This window comes from Mirounga leonina, unplaced genomic scaffold, assembly GCF_011800145.1.
Source record: "Mirounga leonina isolate KUSES-001 unplaced genomic scaffold, KU_Mleo_1.0 Mir_165, whole genome shotgun sequence".
Classification (NCBI taxonomy): Eukaryota; Metazoa; Chordata; class Mammalia; order Carnivora; family Phocidae; genus Mirounga; species Mirounga leonina.
Genome location: NW_023270415.1, coordinates 78,809,037 through 78,816,121, shown reverse-complemented (window position 1 = coordinate 78,816,121; position 7,085 = coordinate 78,809,037). Strand labels below are relative to the sequence as shown.

At 58.5% G+C, this 7,085-nt stretch overlaps 1 protein-coding gene across 1 annotated transcript in view; it reads left to right on the top strand.

The window, feature by feature from the left end:
* Nucleotides 1–7,085, top strand: part of KCNK9 (potassium two pore domain channel subfamily K member 9) — a 73,685-nt gene that overhangs the window by 3,842 nt on the left and 62,758 nt on the right. The gene's annotated exons all lie outside the window — the stretch shown is intronic.

Sequence of the window (7,085 nt, the reverse complement as noted above, 5' to 3'; positions counted from 1 at the left end):
TCACCTCTGGTGCAGGATGCCCAGCGTGAGTGTTCCTTCGGTGGCGGAGGGGGGGGGGGGGCTCTTTGCATCCTCCTGGCAGGTGCTCACCCTCCAGGGAGGCTTGGCCTTCCCCTCTGCCCCCAGCTGCCTCCCTGAGCTGTGTCCCTGCTCCTGTGCTTCCATCTATGCCGGCACAGCCAGTACCCCAGGCGAACTGTGTCTGTGCCCCCATGCCCCCCGCACCTGCAGGCCCGGCGCAGGGTGGCGTCTGGTGAAGGAGCGCAGAATGGAAGCAGGCCCTGAGGGGCAGAGCAAGCTGGTGCCACAGGGAGCGAGGAGCTTGCACACATGCGCTCACCTCAGCCGCAAGACTGGCGGGAGTATTGCCCCACTTGCTGGATGAGAAAACTGAGGTGCAGATACAGCAGCACAGGGAGGCAGAGGGTCGTGAGCTCTGTGATGCCCTGCAGGCTCCCGCTGTGCCTTTGTCCTGGGAGCCAAGGATGGGCCTGTAGAACATTCCATCTGCACCTTTCTGCCTCTCCCTTTCTCTCCACTGCTCAGGAGCCCTGCTGTGCAAGACCCAGGTGAGGGGCCTGCTCACCCACACACGGCTGCCGGCACCGGAGGGGTGGCGCTCCCTTGTTCCTTTCCGGCCTGGCCACTGGCAACGGGCAGGAGGCCTGCGAAGCCCGTGGATAGCTCCCTTCCCCCCCCCGGCCCTGCCTGGACCTGGCCTCGCTCGAGGTGGCACTGGCCCTCCGGTAAACACTGCCTATTTATAGACGTCATGGTGGAGGCAGAGAAGTGAGGTTCCTTCTGACTCTGGGTGACATGAAAGAGACGGCTGTCCTGAGGTGTATGCACGCCTAGCTGAGTGCTCTGAGGCAGGGCAGAGGTCAGACGAGACCCAGGGTTCCAGCTCTCATTGTCAGTACCTGCTCTTTCCTGGGTCATCTCCCCAGCTGGTCCAGGGAGGTGAGAGCAGGAGCTAGAGGGGAAGCAGGCCCCGGTGCACAGCTCTCCTCCACAGGCCCCTGTGCTCACACGTCCGTCCGTCCGTCCGTCCGTCCACCCATCCCCATGCACTCACTCCCTGGGTCCTCCGGGCACCTGTTTGTTCATGCTCTGGGTATCCTTGCGTGCATGCAGCCATTCTTCTGGACATTCACTCACCCTCTGGCTCCTTCCCTTACTCCTCTGAGCCTTCTCTCAGTCCTCCATTCTGCTGCTTGTTCACTGCCCCATCAGAGGGGTTTTGCCCACCTCCTTCCCCGGGCGGGGGGCGGGGGGCGGCAGTGTGGGCACAGTGGCCCGGCTAACATCTTGGTCAGTGCCAGGGTCTTGATGCTGGGATCTCCACGGTCTTCCAGCCACATCTCCTTCCCCAGAAATGCTCAGCCGATGCCAGTCACTTTGGATTTTTAAAAATGTTTATTGAGGGGCGCCTGGGTGGCTCAGTTGGTTAAGCATCTAACTCTTGATTTCGGCTCAGGTCGTGATCTCAGGGTCTTGAGATTGAGCCCTGTATCAGGCTCTGTGCTCAGTGGGGAGTCTGCTTGAGATTCTCTCTCTCCCTTGCCCTCTGTCCCTCCCCCCTGCTCACATACTGCCCCCCAATAAATAAGTAAAAATCTTTAAAAAATATTGAATTATAATGTTCACACAGAAAAGTATACTTATGAAGAGTATATTGCTCAATAAATCTTTAATGTTTTTTTGTTTGTTTGTTTTTAGTTTCAGGGGTAGAATTTAGCAATTAATCGGTTGCATATAACACCTCGTGCTCATTCCATCAAGTGCCTTCCTTCATGCCCATCACCCAGTTACCCATCCCTCGACCCCCCTCCCCTCCGGCAACCCTCAGTTTGTTCCCTAGAGTTCAGTCTCTTACGGTTTGCATCCCCGTTTTTATTTTATTTCTCCCCCCCTTCCCCTATGTTCATCTGTTTTGTTTCTTAAATGTCACATGTGAGTGAAATCATATGGTATTTGTCTTTCTCTGATTGACTTATTTTGCTTAACATAATACCCTCTAGTTGCATCCATGTCGTTGCAAATGACAAGATTTCATTCTTTTTGATGGCTGAGTAATATTCCTATATATATATATGTGTGTGTATGTATATATATGTGTGTGTATATATATGGTAATCTTCTTTATCCATTCATCTGTTGATGGACATCTGGGCTTTTTCCATAGTTTGGCTATTGTGGACATTGTTGCTTTAAACATTGGGGTGCAGGTGCCCCTTCAAATCACTGTTTGTATCCTTTGGGGTAAATACCCAGTAGGGCAGTTGCTGGGTCCTAGGGTAGCACTATTTTCAACTTTTTGAGGATGCTCCGTACTGTTTTCCAGAGTGGCTGCACCAGCTTGCATTCCCACCAACAACTGGCGCATCCTCGCCATACCTGTTGTTTCCTGACTTGTTAATTTTAGCCATTCTGACTGGTGTGAGGTGGTATCTCATTGTAGTCCTGATTTGTATTTCCCTGATGCCAAGTGATGTTGTATTGCTCAATAATTCTTATAAACAAACCATGCCTTGTCACCAGCACTCAGATCAAGAAATAGTATTACTAGAGCCCCAGAACCTCCCTCACCCGTCAGCTTCTTTTTGAATGCCTCTAGGGACAGGGAGCTCATTACCTCACATGTAAGGTAGTGGTATGTGTTTAGATGAATGTTGAGGTTATTGCATGAGGTTCTGATGTGCTGGGGCCACCATGTGGGGAAGATGTGTGTGTGTGTCAGGGGGTTATTCTTTTAAAGGGGTGACCAGTTTCTATGGTGGTCACCTAGAGAGGGGTGAGAAGATCTGCATTCAGATATTGGAAGTTGGGAGGCGAGGCCCAAAAGAGGAGAGGGACCTCGGCACTTGGATGTGGGCGTGCAGCTGGAGCGAGGGAGGGTGTGCTGAGGTAGTCCAGGGAGCCAGGACGGACAGGCCGCCGACTCAGGGGGCTGCCCCTCTGAGTTAGAGCGTGCAGCAGCCACACTCTCTGTTGGCACCAGCCTTGCCAGAGCACCAGGAAAACAGTGGGGAAACCGATGTCCTGGGTTCAGCAGAACCCCAGGAATTTGGAGGCGAGGGCCCTGGGTGGGCCAGGCTGATAAAGGAGGAGCAGTCTGCACTGTCAAGAGAGTCCCACGGGCAGCAGAATTCTGGGACATGAGTGCTCAGATGGGGCTCCCCTTCACCCAGGGGAGCATCCTCCTCCATGCCAGCTTTGGGGGCCAGGGGTTTGGTGTTCATTTCATCAAGGGATTTTGTCCGAGGACCCCTTTTCCTGCCTGTCCCAACCCCAGGATCTCTGGCTGTAGAAGGTTCTCCCTTTTTAGCTAAGGGCACCCAACCTGTAAGCTTACAGCTCTCCAGAGGAAGGGGTGAGCGAAGCTTGGTTTGCCTCCTGTCCCATAACCGGCTTCAGGAACTTGAAGATAGTCCTAGGTCCCTGCGTTTCTTGCAGACATGCCTTCATAAGCCTGGTGTGTGCGCTCTCTGAGTCTGGTCTGACCGCTGGGGAGAGCAGACCATCCTCAGCCCTTGTCGAGGTGTCGTGGCGCTTCTCCTAATGCCCCCGCTGGGCGTGCTAGCGTTCCCGGGCAGCCCCTCCGCACGTTGACATGGCTGAGCTTCTAGTTCGTGCAGACTTCTTCCCTATGCTCCTCAGCCGCAGCTTCTCCGTCTTGCATTGGTGTGAACCCAAGTACAGTCCCTGACGGCGATCTCTGAGCAAAAAACTAGAATTATATGCTGCGCACCCAGAGAAGAAGGGATGGTTGATGGGAGAATTTGCACAGTGGGGGGGGGAGAAGAAAATTCAGGAGTGAGCCTGAGTGTGTCGGCCCGGCTGGTCAGGACATTGTGAGTAGCTGTCAGCGCTGGGGGGTTCCCTGGCTGGTCTTTCTGGGCTGGGGCCACTTCCCTGCCCCTGCTCCCGCCTGGGCTTCCGGGGTCAGCCAGGCCTCGAGCAGCGACGAAACCTGCCTGGGGGGGTAGCCACTCGCAGGGCTGCCGCTGACCGGGGTGGGTGAGCCCTGAACCGTCCTCACCCTTCTCATGTGCCCAGCCCTGGGAGGAGCCAGTGGGTGGCCCTGGGTGAAGGCGGGGCTCACACTAGAGGAGGGCGCAGTGTGACCTGGGGGCGGTGGTGGGGGTGGGGGCAGCTTCGGTGTGGCAAGGGGGAGGCTGGGCCCGGCATCCAGAGGGTGGGGGAGGCAGCTCTGTGCCCCACCTGTGGCCGCAGCCTTCCCGTCCGGATGACACTTCGTGCTTCCTGGGACTGAGCACAGAGGGGCTCGGGGAACAGGCAGATCCTGGGCTCCTGTAGCCCTGGGCAGGGATCCCTCTGTCTGCCTGTCCTGGAGGCCCAATCCTAGGTGTGTCCCTCAAGCCTCGGCTTCCTCATCTGTGAAATGGAGCCGCAGAGCTGTGAACCTTGAGCACACATCTGTGAAAGGCCTGCTCACCCGCACCTGGGGCTTTGGGTTGTTACGACGACATTCAGGTGGATGCTGAGCCCTCGTGCGTGCAAAGTGGGGAAGATGTCGGGTGCAGCCCCTTGCCCACCCTCTTGGGGACACCAGTCTCCTGCACTGCCTCTTCTGGGTCCCGTGATGCTGACCCTCCCTCATGAGGATTCGTGCCAGCTACAGAAGAGGCTCTCGGGGTGGGAGGCCAGGCTTGGGGCTTTGGGGGCCACGTTGTATAAGCCCAGGTGCTGGCTCTCCCCAGCCCGTTCCTGTTGAGAAAATGTGGCTTCCTGGGATGCCTGCCACCACGACCACCATCGTGAAGCCCATCGCTCCCGTCTTCCCTTGCTGGTACCCTGTCTCCTCTCGGATCAGATCCAGGTCCTCAGGCCAAAACCCCGCCTGGTCCTCCAGGTCCTGCCCTGTCTGCCCGGGTCAGGGTTCTCGCCTGCTTCCCTCTCTCCTGCTGTGCCTTGCCCTTCCCCCAGCTGTCCTTCCCTCCTTGGACCGAGGACTTGTCCCTCTGCCCCCAGCCCGCTGCACCTCGCCGTCCGGGGGCGCCTCGCTCGTGGTGCCCTAGTTTTGTGTCTGAGGTCCCAGGGCAGGGCTGGGCTCAGGCTCCCCAGAAGGTGCTCGGGGCAGGCCTGCTAGGCCCCGAGTCACACCCTGGGCCCCCAAAAGCAGGACGACTCAGGGCTGAGTGGTTGTGCCTCGGGGCCCCTGGGCAGGTGCAGGTCGGAGGAGGCCCCAGCCTTTTGAACTTGAGCTCTTGGTTTTAATGGAAGACAGCAGGTTAGGGGCCCCTCTTGCCAAATGGGGAGCTTCCCACTCCTCCGGCTTCGAGGTGTGCTCTGGGTCCCCACCACTACCATGAGCGACAGACCCACGTGAGTGAGTTGGGCACCTGGTGGGAAGACGCGCCCATCTGTGAAATGGCCTTTGGGGGTCACTGGCACTGTCAGGTGTGTGGGGTGCAACACGTTCGGGAAGGCGAGGCCTCTCGGCGAGCGTCATCAGGCCTTTGAGCTGAGGGCACGGGGGTTCCTACGCATCCTTCCTGCACCTTCGGCACCACCTGGCCCTTCCGGCCTCCCGCCCTGCGGCCCTCCCTCTCCCTTCTTCCCCACGGCCCTCCACCTCTCTCCACACACCCCGCACCGCACTTGCCTGGTTGTTCCTACCTGGGACCTTGCCCATGCTGTTCCATGCACCCAGCCTGGCACAGCGTGCCCCCGCAGCGCTGAGACTGTCCTCGCGTCTGTCCCCTGGACACTGGCCAGAAGGTGACAGTGCGTCCTGGGCTGTGCTGGCTCTGTGCACGGGAAAGCCACTTGGCCCTAAAAGGTGTTTGTTGATTGACTGTCCGACAGAGGGTCCCGGGTCCCTGGGAGTGGTCGTAAGTGTGTGAAGCAAGTGGCGGTGGTGTCTTTGGGTCCTGCTGACCATTTGTTGGAGGTGTGCAATGTGGGCACATTTCTGGGGTGCTGTGAGTTTCGGGGGTGGGTGAGGCCTGCCGGGGATGAGGGGCAGAGCCTGGGGGCTGGCAGCCCCTGGGGGGCCTCCATGTGGAGGCGGTGGCTGCCGCCCCGGGCCCCCAGAGTCCTCTGTGCGTGGGCACCTGCCCCTCTTGCCCCCCGCCCACACCTTCAGCCCAGGAGGAGCTTGGCGAGGTGACTGCCGGCGACTCGCGGAGCTTCTGTCGGGTACTTCTCCGGCAGCGTTCCCACCTCTGTGGGCAAGAGACCACGATTTCTTTGGCGCCCCAGCGAGGATGCTGGCGTGAGCGCAGCAGAGAACACGGACTGTGTGGAGGGCTGCGGCCCTGGCCTGTGGTGCGCTGGGGTCCAACCGCCCCCAAGCAGGTGACCTTGGCCTAGGGCAGCGCTCGCCCTGCCCACCGCCGACTTCGGGGCTGGATACTTCTTTGCAGTCGGGACGTCCCATGCACGGTCTGCTGTCGGCCGCGTCCCTGCCTCCGCTGACTCGCTCCCAGTGACACCCCCCACCCAGTGGTGACAAACGTAAATGTCTCCAGACATTGCCCCATGGCCCCCAGACTGGTGACTTCTCTTCACTGAGCCTCTTGTGCGGAATTGGAGAAGAAGCCGCCTTCTGCAGATCATGGCGGGTGGGGGCCAAGTGGCGTGTGTGCACGTGTGCATGTGTGTGCGTGTGCGTGTGTTTGCATGTCTGATCGTGTGAACTGTGTGTCTCATTCACAGTGTGTGCCCTGGAAAGGGAGATCTTTCCCTCTGCTCACGGGAGGACGCACAGGGAGAGGCAGTCCAGCTGTGGGGTTTTTCAATGGAAGGCGACTCGAGCTTTCAGGCACTGTCCGTATATAGATGGGCAGTGAGAACTGGAGTGGGGCTGAGGTGAGCTTGTTCATGTGGGGTTGAGGGGAGTGTCACTCGGGTAGGGGTGAGTCACTCAGTGGGATTGATGGGAGTCATTCAGGGGGTTTGGGATGAGTCAGGTAGGACTGTGGTGAGTCACTTGGGGTTTGGGGGAGTCACTCAGGTAAGATTTGGGGAAGCTACTCAGGTGGGATTGGGGTGAGTCATTTGGGGATGGCGTGAGTCCCTCAGGCGGGCTTGGGGGAGTCCCTCAGGTGGGCTTGGGG